This window comes from Rhinoraja longicauda, chromosome 21 (genome assembly GCF_053455715.1).
Source record: "Rhinoraja longicauda isolate Sanriku21f chromosome 21, sRhiLon1.1, whole genome shotgun sequence".
Taxonomy (NCBI): domain Eukaryota; kingdom Metazoa; phylum Chordata; class Chondrichthyes; order Rajiformes; family Arhynchobatidae; genus Rhinoraja; species Rhinoraja longicauda.
The window spans coordinates 1,852,764-1,872,618 of NC_135973.1; the positions used below are offsets into that span (position 1 = coordinate 1,852,764).

General features: G+C 48.0%; 1 protein-coding gene across 10 annotated transcripts in view; it reads right to left on the reverse strand.

Moving 5' to 3' along the window:
- rbfox1 (RNA binding fox-1 homolog 1) overlaps positions 1–19,855 on the reverse strand; it is a 743,628-nt gene that overhangs the window by 47,295 nt on the left and 676,478 nt on the right. The window lies entirely within an intron of this gene.

A 19,855-nucleotide genomic window follows, 5' to 3' on the forward strand; every position in this document is an offset into this window, starting at 1 on the left:
GAGAATAAGGATTTCTTAAAAAAAAGCCAAAAGCAAATACAGTAGCAAACATTTCCATTGAAGTTGCTGCAGAATTTCCCAGTTGGTCCTGACAGGATTCCACAGCTTCCTGAACGCTCAAGTGATGGGATGTGGAGCTGTTGTAAACCATTACATCTCACGTTAAGACATGCAAACAAGTCTGTTATGGTACAAACCAGTGTGATACGTCTGTCCCCTGCTTACTGGGTACTTTAATGCTTCACAAGCCTCCCTTTTGCAAAGCTTAAAAGGCATTTCATACAGAAAACGTTGGTGCTGAGATACTAATGCGCAGAAATGGGTAATGCAATATCATTCAGCTGTAAGGGCTAATGGAATCAAAGCTTCACTCTGCAAAGCTATAAAACTGTAGGGGAACAGTAACAGTTTTAGAATTGCTAACTTTCTGCAGGTGGTACGCGATCGTTAACGCTGTAAAGAGCTGTAACCAGCTGTACGCAGAACAGCGAGGATAATGGCTCATCTTTACTGCTGGGTAAGAATGCCAACCTCTGCTACACATCCATCAATCAATGCAGTGAAGGTACACACAGGGTGCTGGAGTAACGCAGCGGGTCAGGCAGCATCTGTGGAGAGAAGGAATGGGTGACGTTTCGGGACCGCTCCTTCCCCTGAAATATGACTTTCATATGAAGAAAGACTGGATAGACTCGGCTTGTACTCGCTGGAATTTAGAAGATTGAGGGGGGATCTTATAGAAACTTACAAAATTCTTAAGGGGTTGGACAGGCTAGATGCAGGAAGATTGTTCCCGATGTTGGGGAAGTCCAGAACCAGGGGTCACAGTTTAAGGATAAGGGGGAAGTCTTTTAGGACCGAGATGAGAAAGTTTTTTTTCACACAGAGAGTGGTGAGTCTGTGGAATTCTCTGCCACAGAAGGTAGTTGAGGCCAGTTCATTGGCTATATTTAAGAGGAAGTTAGATGTGGCCCTTGTGGCTAAAGGGATCAGGGGGTATGGAGAGAAGGCAGGTACGGGATACTGAGTTGGATGATCAGCCATGATCATATTGAATGGCTCGAAGGGCCGAATGGCCGAATGGCCTACTCCTGCACCTATTTTCTATGTTTCTATGTTTCTATGATATGATTTCTAAATCAGTCTGAAGAAGGGTCTCGACCCGAAACGTCACCCATTCCTTCTCTCCAGAGATGCTGCCTGACCCGCTTAGTTACTCCAGCACTTTGTATCTACCTTCAGTTTAGACCAGCATCTGCAGTTCCTTCCTACACAATGAATGCAACGAGACATCACACCCACAGGATGCACCAGGAGTCTTACATTTAGTTTAGTTTAGAGATACAGCGAGGAAACAGGCCCTTCGGCCCACCGAGTCCGCACCGACCAGCGATCCCCGCACACTAACATTATCCTACACACACTAGGGATAATTTACACTTACACCAAGCCAATTAACATAGAAACATAGAAACATAGAAAATAGGTGCAGGAGTAGGCCATTCGGCCCTTCGAGCCTGCACCGCCATTCAATATGATCATGGCTGATCATCCAGCTCAGTAACCTGTACCTGCCTTCTCTCCATACCCCCTGATCCCCTTAGCAAAAAGGGCCACATCTAACTCCCTCTTAAATATAGCCAATGAACTGGCCTCAACTACCTTCTGTGGCAGAGAATTCCACAGACTCACCACTCTCTGTGTGAAGAAATGTTTTCTCATCTCGGTCCTAAAATACTTCCCCCTTATCCTTAAGCTGTGACCCCTGGTTCTGGACTCCCCCAACATCGTGAACAATCTTCCCGCATCTAGCCTCTCCAACCCCTTAAGAATTTTATATGTTTCTATAAGATCCCCCCTCAGTCTTCTAAATTCCAGTGAGTACAAGCCCAGTCTATCCAGTCTTTCCTCATATGTAAGTCCCGCCATCCCAGGGATCAATCTGGTGAACCTTCTCTGTACTCCCTCTAAGGCAAGAACGTCTTTCCTCAGGTTAGGAGACCAAAACTGCACACAATACTCCAGGTGAGGTCTCATCAAGGCCCTGTACAACTGCAGCAGAACCTCCCTGCTCCTAAACTCAAATCCTCTTGCTATGAATGCCAACATACCATTTGCTTTCTTCACTGCCTGCTGCACCTGCATGCTTGCTTTCAATGACTGGTGCACCATGACACCCAGGTCCCGTTGCATCTCCCCTTCTCCCAATCGGTCACCATTCAGGTAATACTCTGCTTTCCTGTTCTTGCCGCCAAAGTGGATAACCTCACATTTATCCACATTATATTGCATCTGCCATGCATTTGCCCACTCGCCTAATCTATCCAAGTCACTCTGCAGCCTCCTAGCATCCTCCTCGCAGCTAACACTGCCACCCAGCTTCGTGTCATCCGCAAACTTAGAGATGTTGCATTCAATTCCCTCGTCCAAATCATTAATATACACTGTAAATAACTGGGGTCCCAGCACTGAGCCTTGCGGTACCCCACTAGTCACTGCCTGCCATTCCAAAAAGGACCCGTTTATTCCTACTCTTTGCTTCCTGTCCGCCAACCAATTTTCTATCCACCTCAACACTGAACCCTCAATAACCTACAAACCTGCATGTCTTTAGATTGTGGGAGGAGTTACTCCAGCACTCTGTGAAACGTCATCTATCCATGTTCTCAACAGATGCTGCCTGACCCGCTGAGTTACTCCAGCACTCTGTGAAACGTCACCTATCCATGCTCTCCACAGGTGCTGCCTGACCCGCTGAGTTACTCCAGCACTTTGTGCTTTGCATGTAAATTGGTTATCAACACAAATTTTATAGCTGTGGAAATGAAATAATTTGTGAGTGGAGTCTGTGAGTTTTAAGATAGCTATCATTAAAAATGAAAGGTTTGATCTTGGAGCCGGCTGCATTGTAAGGCAATACTCTAATGATTTCCACCTTTGGTCTGGTATCTAGGCATTCGTCCTTTCAGTTAAAGACCCTGCAAGATGCTTTTTCATGTACATGAAAGCTTGGCAGTAATCCTGTTAGGATATAGATGCAAAGATAAGAGCTGCAGAAAACAGAATTACAGTGCCGTGAAAGATGAAAGTATAACTCTGATCAACCACAATGCTGTGTATGTACAACGCAGCCCGAGTGTTCTCTACGCTGTGCAGCTCAGAGCCGTTTAACCCTTTCATCACAAAGACAATTGCTTCATTCAGAGAAACTATTGCTGCCTGCAAATGCAAATGTCAACATTACAGGTACATCGACCGCAGACCACGCATGGAAGGGTCTCGACCCGAAACGTCACCCATTCCTTCTCTCCCGAGATGCTGCCTGACCTGCTGAGTTACTCCAGCATTTTGTGATACCTTCGATTTATACCAGCATCTGCAGTTATTTTCCTACGCGGTCTCTGGAGGCTATTCGCTATTGGCGTGGCTGCTGTTTCATAGATTGAACCAAATTAATTTAGTATAGTTCAGTTTATTGTCACGTGTACCGAGGTACAGTGGGAAGCTTGTGTTGCGAGCTAACCAGTCAGCGGAAAGACAATATACGATTACAATCGAGCCACTCACAGTATACAGATACATGATAAGGGAAGAACGTTTAGTGCAAGGTAAAGCCAGCAAAATCCGATCCAAGAGAGTCCAAGGGTCACCAAAGAGGTAGATAGTAGTTCAGCACTGCTCTCTGGTTGTGGTAGGATGATTTAAAGCTCTTCCACTTCTTTGCAAAACTTGGATTGGTACAAGAATAGAATTGAATTGAATTGAATTGAGTTTATTGGCCAAGTATGTACACATACAAGGAATGTGCCTTGGTGCTCCGCTCGCAAGTAACAACACCAACATACAGTAAACAATAGACAATAGACAATAGGTGCAGGAGGAGGCCATTCGGCCCTTCGAGCCTGTGCGCACCGCCATTCAATGTGATCATGGCTGTTCATTCTCAATCAGTACCCCGTTCCTGCCTTCTCCCCATACCCCCTGACTCCGCTATCCTTAAGAGCTCTATCTCGCTCTCTCTTGAATGCATTCAGAGAACTGGCCTCCACTGCCTTCTGAGGCAGAGAATTCCACAGATTCACAACTCTCTGAGTGAAAAGGTTTTTCCTCATCTCAGTTCTAAATGGCCTACCCCTTATTCTTAAACTGTGGCTCCTTGTTCTGGACTCCCCCAACATTGGGAACATGTTTCCTGCCACTAACGTGTCCAACCCCTTAATAATCTTATACGTTTCGATAAGATCTCCTCTCATCCTTCTAAATTCCAGTGTATACAAGCCTAGTCACTCCAGCCTTTCAACATGTGACAGTCCCGCCATTCAGGGAATTAACCTAGTAAACCTACGCTGCACGCCCTCAATAGAAAGAATATCCTTCCTCAAATTTGGAGACCGAAACTGCACACAGTACTCCAGGTGCGGTCTCACTAGGGCCCTGTACAACTGCAGAAGGACCTCTTTGCTCCTATACTCAACTCTTCTTGTTATGAAGGCTAACATTCCATTCGCTTTCTTCACTGCCTGCTGTACCTGCATGCTTCCTTTCAGTGACTGATGCACTAGGACACCCAGATCTCGTTGTACGTCCCCTTCTCCTAACTTGACGCCTTTCAGATAATACTCTCGTTGTACAATTAAGAATAAAGCATGAAGCATTAAAACATTAAGAACAGAACTGATCCTGTCCACGGGCGCATAGTGAAGCCCAGTTCTGAGGCCACTGCTAGATTTAACGGGGGTGGGGTGGGGGGGGGGGGGGGGGTGGGGGGGGAATTGCAGCTTTTGGTTAAGTCCAGGAACCAGCCTCGGGGAAAGTTCTTGATGGCTGCTTTGCCTTTTTGTTTCAGCTGCACGTGAGGCTTACATGATGGATAACGTACAAAGGACAAACTCTGTGAAATTCAAATCTTTGCCAGCAATTTGGAGAAGCCTTTGCAGAGAGCAGTAACAATATTGTTATTATCTGAGGGAAATGCATTGCAAGTGGCTCTCCAGATTTTAGAAGTAACAGTTTATTTCCAAAGAGGAAAAGAGTTTAGATTCCAAGTTGAAGAATTTGATCTCAGAGGCAGTCTTTTCCCTTTATTATTCCCACTGCAGGAGAGCAGGGTAGGGTGAGAAATGATAGAAATGTCAGCCTTCTTGTTCTGGTTTATATTCCCGCCTGTCCCAATCCAACCAGTGCAACACTGGGTGTAATTTTCCAGTCATTCCTTCCGACAAACTCCGTACAGACAGCACCCGTGGTCAGGATCGAACCCGGGTCCCTGGCGCTGTGAGGCAGTAACACTACCGCTGTGCCACCGTGCCACCCATAATCCCTTCAGATTTTCTCTTGTTGAGATCTTGGAGATTTTACCCAAGAGAGTATTTAGCATCGAGCTACGAGGAGCTTGAAGCTACAAAAAAAGACAACAAATGCAGGAGTATCTCAGTGGGACAGGCAGCATCTCTGGAGAACGTGGATAGTGATGATTCGGGTCGGGACTCTCCTATTGGAAACTGTAATAACACTGAGAAAATATTCTGCTGCAGTTTTCTCTGTTGTGTTTTCATTTGCATTTATTACTTTCCTTCAATAAAAGAATAAGATTTCAATTTTAAACAGCTCCTTGCATCCCAATTTATTACAAATATTACTGAATTTTATGAACTTATACCACGGTGGCGCAGCGGTAGAATTGCTGCCTCACAGCGCCAGAGACCCGGGTTCCATCCCGACTACGGGCACTGTCTGTACGGAGTTTGTACGTTCTCCCTGTGACCTGCCTGGGTTTTCTCCGGGTGCTCCGGTTTCCTCCCACACTCCAAAGACGTGCAGGTTTGTAGGTTAATTGGCTTCCGTAAAAATTGTAAATTGTCCCTAGTGTGTGTAGGATCGTGTTAGTGTGCGGGGATTGCTGGTCGGCACGGACTCGGTGGGCCGAAGGGCCTGTTTCCGCGCTGCATCTCTAAAATGAAAAAGTTTCTAGCAGAGTTCTTGCTGCACAAATGTATCTACAGCTTGGTATTCCCCATCACAGGTAGGAATAGAGGAACATAGAAAAATAGGTGCAGGAGGAGGCCATTCAGCCCTTCGAGCCAGCACCGCCATTCAATTTGATCGTGGCTGATCATCCAGAATCAGTGCCCCATTCCTGCTTTCTCCCCATACTCCTTGATTCTGTTAGCCCTAAGAGCCATATGTAATTCTCTCTTGAAAACATCCAGTGAATCGGTCTCCACTGCCTTCTGTGGCAGAGAATTCCACAGATTCACAACTCTCTGGGTGAAAAAGTTTTTCCTCATCTCAGTCCGACCCCTTATTCTTAAACTGTGACCCCCTGGTTCTGGACTCCCCCAACATGGGGAACATTTTTCCTGGATCTAGCCTGTCCAATCCCTTAAGAATGTTACGTGTGGGAAAGAACTGCAGGTGCTGGTTTAAATCGAAGGTAGACACAAGATGCTGGAGTAACTCAGCAGGTCAGGCAGCATCTCTGGAGAGAAGGAATGGGTGACGTTTTGGGTCGAGACCCTTCTTCAGACCCTTGAGGATGCTGTATGTTTCTAGCTGGGTCACGCAAGGCAGGATATTTACTTCCTACCTTAGAGATTTCAGTAACTTTTCTCAATTTCAGAACAAAATATTAAAGGGGAAATAAGCAAGGAAAAATTGTACAGGTGTGTCATTATCGCAATAAGAAGCTTAAATTTTACAAATCAGTAAATTGAACTATTATCTATTCCTGAACGTTTCAGGAAACAGTTTTGAATGAAGCACAAGTCAAATTGTCATCCTTGCACAGAGGCACCTGAATCTGTTTACTTAGATTAGAAGCATGAAAAAGTAGACAAATAGGCTGCAAGATTTGTACTTTAACACAACTCAGGATTATAGTTGAATTATGTTTTCCATAAACATATTCCATGCATTTCATTCAAGCTTTACAAGAAATATTGAGCGCAGTTCTGAATGCCAACTTACAGGAAGGATGTGTGGCTCAGGTGGCTGAGGGCCAGGGTCGCCAACTGTCCCGTATTAGCCGGGACATCCCGTATTTTGGGCGAAATTGGCTTGTCCCGTACGGGACCGCCCTTGTCCCGTATTAGGCCCGGGGAGTGCTGTAGGCCCGGACACTGTAGGCCCGGACACTGTAGGTCTGGACACTGGAGGCCCGTACAGTGTGGTAGGAAAAAAACTGCAGATGCTGGTTAAAACCTGTGCCTGCCTTCCGGACAGTGTAGGCCCAGAGGCCCCGGCGTCGCCTCACGGAAGTTGCCTAGCAACCCACCTCCCGGGTAGACACACAAAGCTGGAGTAACTCAGCGGGTCAGGCAGCATCTTAGCGTCACCCAATGGCGGCCGCCCGGGCCGGGAGGAGGGTTGCTATGCAACCTCTGTTAGGCGGCGCCCGGGCCTCCGGACCCAGACTGTCCGGAGCTAAAATGTCGGAAACCTACAGTGTCCGGGCCGACAGTGTCCGGGCCGACAGTGTCCAGGCCTACAGCATCCGGGCCTACTGCGTCCAAGCCTACAGCGGCCCCCGGGGCCTAATACGGGACAAGGGCGGTCCCGTACAGGACAAACCAATTTTGCCCAATATACGATGTCTCGGCTAATACGGGACAGTTGGCAACCCTAACCACACATTCTCCTTTAGAATTTGGCCCTCTCACTTTAGTATAAAGACGTACCATTGGTAATAGAAACCAATGAGTCTTTGTGAGAAAAAAGCATTCTTGTACAATATTTCATCTGTACTACATTATTGTGGGCCGAAGGGCCTGTTCCTGTGCTATACTGTCCAACGTTCTACGTATGTAGTTTAGTTTAGAGATACAGCTCGGAAACAGGCCCTTTCGGCCCACCGGGTCCGCGCCAACCAGTGATCCCCGCACACTAACATTATCCTACACACACTAGGGGCAATTTAAAAAAAAACCATTTACCAAGCCAATTAACCTGTAAAACTAGACGTCTTTGGAGTGTGGGAGGAAACCGAAGATCTCGGAGAAAACCCACGCAGGTCACGGGGAGAACGTACAGACAGCGCCCGTAGTCGGGATGGAACCCGGGTCTCCGGCGCTGCATTCGCTGTAAGGCGGCAACTCTACCGCTGCGCCACTGCGCCGATTAATAATAATAATCCAAAGATTGTTCCCGATGTTGGGGAAGTCCAGAACAAGTGGTCACAGTTTATGGATAAGGGGGAAGTCTTTTAGGACCGAGATGAGAACGTTTTTTTTTCACACAGAGAGTGGTGAATCTGTGGAATTCTCTGCCACAGAAGGTAGTTGAGGCCAGTTCGTTGGTTATATTTAAGAGGGAGTTAGATGTGTCCCTTGTGGCTAAAGGGATCAGGGGGTATGGAGAGAAAGCAGGTACGGGATATTGAGTTGGATGATCAGCCATGATCATATTGAATGGCGGTGCAGGCTCGAAGGGCCGAATGGCCTACTCCTGCACCTATTTTCTATGTTTCTATGATCATCTGAACTGGATACCCTTTTTGCATCCGACATCAATGCAAACTAAACTTGCCTCCTGACTGTAGCTGGGCCCCACCTCCTGATAACTGGTGAAGATATGGTATTGATTTAACGGCCCAAAGAATTAGATCAATTTCATGAATTTTAATTGTGACGGGTCTTCTCCCCAAACTCCCAAGACTGACAGGACACCTCTGGTTCTATCCGCTGAATAGAGATGGGTGATTGTTGAACCTCAACGGTCAATAAATTACTGAACATACGAAGATCTGCGGGGGATACAAATTGAAAGTATAAAAGTCTGAGTGCTTTAGGAGAGATTAAAACGAGGCAGATGGAAAACCCAGCAGGGGGTGCAGGTTCAAACTCCCCCATCATAACAGAATACAACTGCTTTATTGGGTAATCATTTTCAGCACTTGATTTCTCCTCTGGATTTGCATTAAGACCACCATATGCCCACGGGGAAGATGTGACTTCGCTATCAAAACTTCCCTTCCAATAACCGCCCTCTGAAATCTGACACGATGCCTTTTTTTTTATGTAGGAGGTTGTTTGCCTTAAGTAAAATTTGTGTTGCATATCATTAATTTACCACACGATTGAAATTTGAGGATGCTGCCTGATTTAAAACGCAAGAGGCAGTGCAAAATAATCGGCCAATCAAGTCTACTCTGCCATTCAATCATGGCCGATCTATCTCTCCATCCTAACCCCATTCTCCTGCCTTCTCCCCATAACCCCTGACACCCGCACTGATCAAGAATCTATCTACCTCTGCCTTAAAAATATCCACTGAATAGACAAAGTAAATACAATAAAAATAACTTGAAAGAACAAAATAATCATCTGTAGATAGACACAGAGTGCTGGAATAACTCAGCGGGTCAGGCAGCATCTGTGGAGAACATGGATAGGTGACATTTCACAGAGTGCTGGAGTAACTCAGCGGGTCAGGCAGCTTCGGGCCTAGACCCTTCTTCAGCTTGAGGGTCATGGGAGAGGGATAATAGAGGTGTGAAAAGGTTCAGACCAAACCAGAGCCGGCACCGATGGCCAAGGTGATAACAAAGGGATAAGAACAACAAATCTAGCAGGATGCCTACAGTTCAGTTTATTGTCACGTGTACCGAGGTACAGTGAAAAGTTTTTGTTGCGTGCTAACCAGTCAGCGGAAAGACAACATATGATTACAATCGATCCATTTACAGTGTACAGATACATGATAAGGGAATAACGTTTAGACAATAGACAATAGACAATAGGTGCAGAAGGAGGTCGTTCGGCCCTTCGAGCCAGCACCGCCATTAAATGTGATCATGGCTGATCATTCTCAATCAGTACCCCGTTCCTGCCTTCTCCCCATACCCCCTGACTCTGCTATCCTTAAGAGCTCTATCTAGCTCTTTCTTGAATGCAAGGTAAAGTCCAATCAAGGATAGTCCCAGGTTACCATTGAGGTGGATAGGAGCTCAGCATTGCTCTCTGGTTGTGGTAGGATGATTCAGTTGCCTGATAACAGCTGCAAACAAACTGCCCCTGAATCTGGAGGTGTCCCACTAAGATGGGGGAGGGAAGGAGAGAGAGGGAAAGCAAGGCTTACTTGAAGTTAGAGAAATCAATCTTCAAACGGCTGGGGTGTAAGCTGCCCAAGTGAAATATCAGAAGCAGTTCCTCCAATTTGCGCTGGGCCTCAGTCTGACAGTGGAGGAGGCCCAGGACAGAACGGTCAGTGTGGGAATGGGAGGGGAAGTTAAAGTGTTTGGCAACCAGGAGATCATGCAGGCCAATCCTTCGAGATGTCCAATGATCTGACGGGCACTGGAGGTGTCTGTAGATGTCGGGAAATTAGTTGTGTTTGCAGAGTAGCATTTTTAGACATGCCTTTGTGTGTAAGACAGCTCAATTTGATGAAGTTTAAAACACAGATTTGTGTATGTTAATTCACTACTAAATTGAGAGAAATCTCCCAATTAGGAGGAATCTGCCGAAATTCATTCCATTGAAACTGAAGAAGGGTCTCGACCCGAAACGTCACCCATTCCTTCTCTCCTGAGATGCTGCCTGACCTGCTGAGTTACTCCAGCATTTTGTGAAATAAATACTTCGATTTGTACCAGCATCTGCAGTTATTTTCTTACACTTCATTCCATTGATGTGGCTTGTGGGAGAAATGAAAGGCACAGTATATCTGCATGGACACAGGGGACATTTTAATTTAATCGTGTGTTTAGCTCAGTGCAAGGTCAGTCTACAAGGGTAATTGGTCTTAAAGTTGCAGAGTGGACCAACTTGTCCTGGCTTCCACACACATTTCGTTACCCGTGGTAACAGAGACAGCCTTCTTTATACCTCCAGGGTTTGAAACGTCACCTATCCATGTTCTCCACAGATGCTGCCTGACCCGCTGAGTTACTCCAGCGCTCTGTGAAACGTCACCTATCCATGTTCTCCACAGATGCTGCCTGACCCGCTGAGTTACTCCAGCACTCTGTGTCATTTTGTGTATTACTCAGCATCTGCAGTTCCTTGTTTCTACATCTATCTCTTTCTTTATCTTTATATATTCATCTGATTGTCTTGGGTTCCACTGTCTTCAAAGTACCGGGACATTGGCACATCTGACACTGACTGGTGTTACAGTTATTCTGTTATGTTTCTATAATCTGCGCTCGTTTCTTCACCTTGTTGAATATCACTGCAAAGCCTCTCTCGATGTAAATTGCCAAGCCCGGTGATTTGTTGTTGAACTCAGTGGATTACACAGTCGGGACCCCAGAGTGCCCAGAGATACAGCACGGAAACCGGCCCTTCACCGAGTCCACGCCGACCAATGATCGCCCCGTACACAAGTTCTATCTCCAGGGGCCACAGTTTAAGAATAAGGGATAGGCCATTTAGAACGGAGATGAGGAAAAACCTTTTCAGTCAGAGAGTTGTAAATCTGTGGAATTCTCTGCCTCAGAAGGCAGTGGAGGCCAATTCTCTGAATGCATTAAAGAGAGAGCTAGATAGAGCTCTTAAGGATAGCGGAGTCAGGGGGTATGGGGAGAAGACAGGAACGGGGTACCGATTGAGAATGATCAGCCATGATCACATTGAATGGCGGTGCTGGCTCGAAGGGCCGAATGGCCTACTCCTGCACATATTGTCTATTGTCTATTGTCTGTTGTCTATTGTCACGTGGGGCGTGGGGCGGTGACGTCACCCTTTGTCCCGTATTTGGGATTGAGGAAGTTGGCAACCGTACTAATACTGGACAAGGGCGGTCCCGTACGGGGACAAACTAATTTAGCCCAAAATACGGGATGTCCCGGCTAATACGGGACAGTTGGCGACCCTAGGTGCAGAGGTGGTGAATAACCCACTGGGCAGTAACAGGGCTATTATTATGCGGTTTCCTTTCAGCGAGGCCAGTGTGTGAGAATCACACACACACGAGACAGCAGAAACAAATGTTCAAACGCGTGTTTTTGAAATCCGCTCATCCTGTGAGAATATGAAGCAAAGCCCTAGTAACGGAAGGACAAACACATTGCCTCTGGGAGAACAGCTCTTCCCTGCGACCAGCGACATTTATCAGGCTGAGTCCCCGCCTGACAGTCCTGGCTTTTAAGCAACGAAGCAAGGAGACTTATCCAGAAGTCTAAAGGAGGACAGTTTAAAAGAACGCTCACTTTCCTTAATGATTTTCACTGCTCCTGACTCCAGAATCCGATTCGGCGATTCAGTTTCTTCCCGGCTGTTATCAGGCAACTGAACCATCCCACCACAACCAGAGACCGGTCCTGATCTACTATCTACCTCATTGGTGACCCTCAGACTATCCTTGACCAGACTTTGCTGGCTTTACCTTGCACTAAACGTTATTCCCTTATCATGCATCATTACACTGTGGACGGCTCGATTGTAATCGTGTGCTGTCTTTCCGCTGACTGGTTAGCACGCAACAAAAACTTTTCACTGTACCTCGGTACACGAGACAATAAACTAAACTGAAGTGACTATCCAATGTCATGCTGATGAGAATCAAAGTACTTTCATTCCTTTTAGAACATGGAACAGTACAGTACCGGAACAGGCCATTCGGCCCACAATGTCTGTGCCAACTGTTACCTGCCTTCACGTGATCCATATCCCCCCATTCCCTGCATATCCATGTGCCTATCCAAAACCCTCTTAAACACCACTATGGTATCTGCCTCCACCACCGCCCCTGGCAGTGTGTTCCAGGCCCCCACCCCCCTCTGTGTAAAAAAACCTGCCCCGCATATTAGAGTGGCACAGCGGGTAGAGCTGCTGCCTCACAGCGCCAGAGACCCAGGTTCGATCCTGACATTGGATGCTGTCTGTGTGGAGTTTGCACGTTCTCGATGGTACTGCGAGGGTTTTCTCCGGGTGCTCTGGTTTCCACCCACATCCCAAAGACGTGCGGTTAATCGGCCCTCTGTAAATTGCCCGCTAGTGTGTAGGGAGTGGATGGGAAAGTGGGATAACGTCGTCGAACTAGTGTGAACGGGTGATCGCTGGTCGGCATGGGCTCGGTGGGCCGAAGGGCCTGTTTCCATGATGTGTCTCTAAACTGAACTAAACAAGATCTCCCGTATTTATTCACAAAGTGCTGGAGTAACTCAGCAGGTCAGGCAGCATCTCAGGAGGGAAGGAATGGGTGACATTTTGGGTCGAGACCCTTCTTCAGCCTCTACAACTCGTTCCGTACACCCACCACCCCCTCGTCTTCTTCCTCTTGCGTGTGGCGTGCACGGCCTAAAGCTGTGGGGTAGACATCCGGGCCAGGGCAGCAGCAGGTGCTGAGTGAAGGGCCTTGATGCCACCAGGGAGAAGCCTCAGTGAGCAGTCATTCATTCACGATGTGTGGGATGGTCTGGTCTGGTCTGGTCTGGATATCCGCAGTCACAAGCAGGGCGTGACTAATGCAATCAACCCACCCTCTGTGTGAAAAAGCAGTCCATCTGGTTCCTATTAAATCTTCCCCCTCTCACCTTAAACCCATGTCCCCTAGTTTTTGACCCCCCTGCTCTGGGTAAAAGACTGAGTACACTCAAAGCCTCTCCCCTCCCCCCCTTTAAACCAACTCTTAATCAGGCCAGGACTCGTCCTGATTTAAAAAAACACAGTCAGAAATCCAGCCTTAATGCAGTGGAAAAGAAAAACAAAATAATTTCTTAAATAATGCCCTGACATCAATTTGCATGCTCAATGCGAATGTTTATTTCAGATGGCCTGTAATCTTTATGGCTTTGTAACGCAGTGGATTAACTAAAGCTTTTATTTCCCTGCCAAACTGTGGCTCCAGTTATTTGTGAAATGTAAATCAGTGTGGCACCCTGTCAACTTAATTTTCATCTGCTCACCTCAGTGTAATTAATGCAGGGGCACAATTAATAGCAATGCTGGAAAGCTCATTCCTTCAGGATGCATTTTGTAAACAAATCACTATATGGATAACCAAACCAGAGTTCCCTAAAAACCTCACGCTTTTATATCTCATTATATAAAATCTCAATTAAAGGCTTAGTTATATTGGTTGGCAGTGGGCATATGGAACGAGCTGCCAGAGGAGGAGTATATATATATATATATATATATATATACATGTTCTATACAAGTGTAACATAGAAAGATAGTAAATAGGTGCAGGAGGAGGCCATTCGGCCCTTCGAGCCAGCACCGCCATTCATTGTGATCATGGCTGATCATCCACAATCAGTAACCCGTGCCTGCCTTCTCCCCATATCCCTTGATTCCGCTAGCCTCTAGAGCTCTATCTAACTCTCTTTTAAATCCTTCCAGTGAATTGGCCTCCACTGCCCTCTGTGGCAGAGAATTCCACAAATTCACAACTCTCTGGGTGAAAAAGTTTCTTCTCATCTCAGTTTTAAATGGCCTCCCCTTTATTCTTAGACTGTGGCCCCTGGTTCTGGACTCCCCCAACATTGGGAACATTTTATTCTTAGACTGTGTGGCACCTGGTTCTGGACTCCCCCAACATTGGGAACATTTTTCCTGCATCTGGCTTGTCCAGTCCTTTTATAATTTTGTACGTCTCTATAAGATCCCCTCTCATCCTTCTAAACTCCAGTGAACACAAGCAGATGTAATAACAGCAGCTAAAAGACACTTGAACAGGTAGATACAATGAACTGCAGATGTTGGTTTACAAAACAAGACACAAAGTGCAGGAGTAACTCCAGGCAGCATCTCTGAACAACATGGAGAGGTGACGTTTCAGGTCAAGATCCTTCGTAGAGAAGGTTTAGAGGGATATTGGCCAAGCGTGGGCTGGTGGGACCCATATAGATGTGCTTCATGGTCGGCGTGAATGAGTCGTGCCGAAGGGCCTGTTTTCACGCTGTGTGATTGCATCCGTAAGCCGACTGAATGTGTTTACTATTTTGGTCATTCTTTACTGACCAGATACCTTTTTTACGAATATTCACACTATCATGTCTCATAAATCATTAATAACGTTGGTTGATACAGTCTCTTCATGTGACGTGTTGGTTTGCTTATTAACGTGGCCTAATGGAAGGCCAAGAGTGGCTGTGGAGAGGATGTTTCCACTAGTGGGAGAGTCTAGGACCAGAGGGCACAGCCTCAGAATAAAAGGACGAACCTTTACAAAGGGAATGAGGAGGAACTTCTTTGGTCAGAGGCTGGTGAATCGGTGGAACTCACTGCCACAGACTGTGATCAGTGGGTATTTCTGAAGCAGAGATAGATAGATTCTTGATTAGTGCGGGTATCAGGGGTTATGGGGAGAAGGCAGGAGAATGGGGTTGAGAGGGAGAGATAGAACAGCCATGATTGAATGGCGGGGTAGATTCGATGGGCCGATGTCTTATGACGATCTTAAAATTCAGCCATTTATCCACAAAATGCTGGAGTAACTCAGCAGGTCAGGCAGCATCTCAGGAGAGAAGGAATGGGTGACGTTTCGGGTCGAGACCCTTAAGGCACCCTGGATCCCTGGGCCGAGATCCTGGAGTAACTCAGCAGGTCAGGCATTCCTTCTCTCCTGAGATGCTGCCTGACCTGCTGAGTTACTCAAGCATTTTGTGAATAAATACCTTCGATTTGTACCAGCATCTGCAGTTATTTTCTTAAAATTCAGCCTGGTGTCTCCTGTTGGGTGCGGGACTGCTGGTTTTAAAATGAAGGGCAGGCTCCACTCTGAGTCAAAAAATAGGTTTTGAAACAAAAACTGAATTCAGAGATGTGAGCGCAGCGATCAGACTTGGCATAAGCACACCGCACATCAAAGCTGCAATTAACGGACTGGTTTAATCACGGCCTCTGCATCCTGCGGTGATTTTTCATCCTTCATTTTCCGTTTTTTAAAATCTCCAAAGTGCCAACAACAGCAAAGAAAGGGCCTATAAATCCAGCCTAATTTCATTTTTATAATGCTCGTCTTTCCCGTACCGGAGGTGCTTGTGATGTGCGGCCATTACAATGGGCGCAGTAGCCTCAACAATAAACAATGAGGCTGGGAATGATTCTTCACCACAGTATTGGCGACATTATTCCGTTAGACAATGAGGTACAGATTGTATACGCTGCTGGCTGGGTAGTGTGTGATTGATTACCTCTCTGCAGAATGACAATGTGCGGACAATTTGACACAATCCTCATTAATTAACCTTTTCTGTTCGTCCGTCCCCAACGCGCTTAACTGCTGCAAATCCCAGCCCAGCCAATCCCACACCAAGCCCATTAAACCGCAGCGTTTACACATTTGCAGAAAGACCCCTGCCTCTCTGGTCATGTACATGATACCTCCCCACCATCGATGGGGAATTACCGGAGTCACTGCCCCAGAAAGGCAGCCGGCATCATCAGAGACCCACACTACCCTGGCCACACTCTCACTGACCCACACCACCCTGGCCACACTCTCACTGACCCACACCACCCTGGCCACACTCTCACTGACCCACACCACCCTGGCCACACTCTCACTGACCCACACCACCCTGGCCACACTCTCACTGACCCACACCACCCTGGCCACACTCTCACTGACCCACACCACCCTGGCCACACTCTCACTGACCCACACCACCCTGGCCACACTCTCACTGACCCACACCACCCTGGCCACACTCTCACTGACCCACACCACCCTGGCCACACTCTCACTGACCCACACCACCCTGGCCACACTCTCACTGACCCACACCACCCTGGCCACACTCTCACTGACCCACACCACCCTGGCCACACTCTCATCTCACCCCTGCCATGGGGAAGAAGGTACAGGAGCCTGAAAACTGTAACATCCAGGTTCAGGAACAGCTTCTTCCCCGCATCGATTTGGCTCTAACCAACATAGACTATTATTGTTATTATTGCGCATGGACAGGTGACGTTTCACAGAGTGCTGGAGTAACTCAGCGGGTCAGGCAGCATCTGTGGAGAACAGATAGGTGACGTTTTGGGTTGAGATCCTTCTTCAGACGGAGGTGTGCCAACTTTGAGAAGTTCTCCTCTTCTCTCTAGCATCAGTATGAAGAAGGGTCCCAACCCAAAACGTCACCTATCCAAGTTCTCCACAGATGCTGCCTGACCCGCTGAGTTACTCCAGCACTCTGTGAAACGTCACCTATCCATGTTCTCCACAGATGCTGCCTGACCTGTTGAGTTACTCCAGCACTTTGTGTCTTTTTAAAAAAAAACAGCATCTGCAGATGGTTGCTAACAGCCAAGGTAACTGATCGCGAGTGTTTCTACTGTTTCATTTCAGGCCCCTGCGGCCACAAACTGCGGAGAACCAGTGCTTAGGGCAGTGAATAGTCAAGATAATGCTCACTTACAGGTCTGGCAGAGAGCACCTCCTCTGTTCATCTTGCTAGTGGCTTCACGCCCAGTTTGGTTTAGTTTAGAGATACAGCGCGGAAACAGGCCCTTCGGCCCACCGGGTCCGCACCGCCCAGCGATCCCCGCACACTAACACTATCCTACACACACCAGGGACAATTTACACATTTACGAAGCCAATTAACCTACATACCTGCACGTCTTTGGAGTGTGGGAGGGAACTGAAGATCTCGGAGAAAACCCACGCAGGTCACGGGGAGAACGTACAAACTCCGTACAGACAGCGCCCGTAGTCGGGATGGAACCCGGGTCTCCGGTGCTGCATTCGCTGTAAGGCGGCAACTCTACCGCTGTGCCACCGTGCTGCCCAAACGTGTGAGGAGAAAGGAGTGGAGGTGGTTGATTATTTGTGTTGTGTGTATGATGCACGGGCCTTAGCTGAGAATCTGAAGCTCACACGATCTCATTGGCAATTATTGGTTTACTCTTCCTGAGATCAGGCAGATCGCGGCTCACATCGCCAGAGACTGGGTTCGGTCCTGAGCTTGGGTACTGCCTGTGTGGAGTTTGTACGTTCTCCCTGTGACCACGTGGGCTTTCTCTGAGATCTTCAGTTTCCTCCCACACTCCAAAGACGTGCGGGTTTGTAGGTTAATCGGCCCTTTGTAAATTGCCCCCTGGTGTGAAGGGAGTGGATGTGAAATTGAGATAACTTAGTGTGATGGTCGGCATTAGGTGCCAATTATCTCACTCCCAAATACGGAACAAGGTGACGTCACCGCCCCGCGCCCCACGTGACCTCACCCAGCCAGCGGCCACGTGCTCCCGCTCCACCAATGTCGGCCGCCCGGGCTGAGAGGTGGGTTGCTACGCAATCACCGTTAGGCGGCGCCCGGGCCTCCGGGCCTACACTGTCCGGGCTTACAGTGTCTGGGCCTACGCTGTCTGGGCCTACACTGTCCGGGCCTACAGTGTCCGGGCCTACACTGTCCGGGCCTACACTGTCCGGGCCTACACTGTCCGGGCCTACACTGTCCGGGCCTACACTGTCCGGGCCTACACTGTCCGGGCCTACACTGTCCGGGCCTACACTGTCCAGACCTACACTGTCCGGGCCTACGCTGTCCGGGCCTACGCTGTCCGGGTCTACAGTGTCCGGGCCTACATTGTCCGAGCCTACACTGTCCGGGCTTACACTGTCCGGGCCTACACTGTCCGGGTCTACACGGGACTAGGGCAGTCCCGTACGGGACACACCAATTTAGTCCAATATACGGGATGTCCCGGCTAATACGGGACAGTTGGCAACTCCAGTCGGCATGGACTCAGTGGGGCCGAAGGGCCGTTTCCATTCTGTGTGTTTCATTCAATCCAACCGTTCAACGATACAACAACACCAAGTTAATTTCTGTGGATTTGTTTGTTCTCAACACATCCTGGGTGGACTGATGTCTGCTTTGCCTTGGCATTGCTGGATAGTTACCAATAATTTACTCGTGATATCTTCCCATGTTAAAATGATTGATCTTTTTAATATTTCTGCACACACAAGGAGCCATCGCACACGTCTCTTTATCTGTCAGGGAAACATACTACCCTCATTTCAGAAAGGCAGCCTTGTCTAGGGTGAATCAGGACCAACACTGGCTCGGAGTCACAGACGAGCTGCTCATTTCGATCCACCTGCTGCTCCTGAGAGAGAGTTAATTTTCCCTGACACGTCCTGCCTTCAGCTTGCTTGCTGACGGGGGGAGAAACTAATTGTTAACTCTCTCCAGCGTTCCTGCACTAACGTTGGTTTACGGTGCGCTTTGCCCTAGATAGGTGAGCCCGGCGTGGGATTTCTCCGAGATCTTCGCTTTCCTCCCACACTCCAAAGACGTGCATGTCAGACGCTGCCTGACCCGCTGAGTTACTCCAGTACTTTGTGATACTTTCCATTTGTACCAGCATCTGCAGTTATTTTCCTACACAAAGACGCACAGGTTTGTAGGTTAATTGGCTCGGTAAATGTAACAATTGTCCCTAGTGGGTGTGGGATAGTGTTAGTGTGCGGGGATCGCTGGTCGGCGTGGACCCGGTGGGCCGAAGGGCCATTCCTTCTCCCCAGAGATGCTGCCTGTCCCGCTGAGTTACTCCAGCATCTTGTTTCTATGACTAGAGAGCGCAGCTTTAGGTGAGAGGGGCAAGGTTTAAAGGAGATGTGCGGGCAAGTGTTTTTTTTACACAGAGGGGGGTGGGGGCCTGGAATGTTCTGCCAGGGGTGAGGGTGGAGGCAGATACCATAGAGGTGTTTAAGAGGCTTTTAGACAGGCAGGTGGATATGCAGGGAATGGAGGGAATGGATCACGTGCAGGCGGAGGGGGTTAGTTTAACCTGGCAGCAAGTTCGACACGGACATTGTGGGCCGAAGGGCCTGTTCCTATGCTGTACTGTTCTACGTCCATGTGTACGGACAAGGTGGGCCGAAGGGCCTGTTTCCGTACTGTACAGCTCTATGACTCAATGCTGGTGGTAGTGGTGGAGGCAGATACGATAGTCGT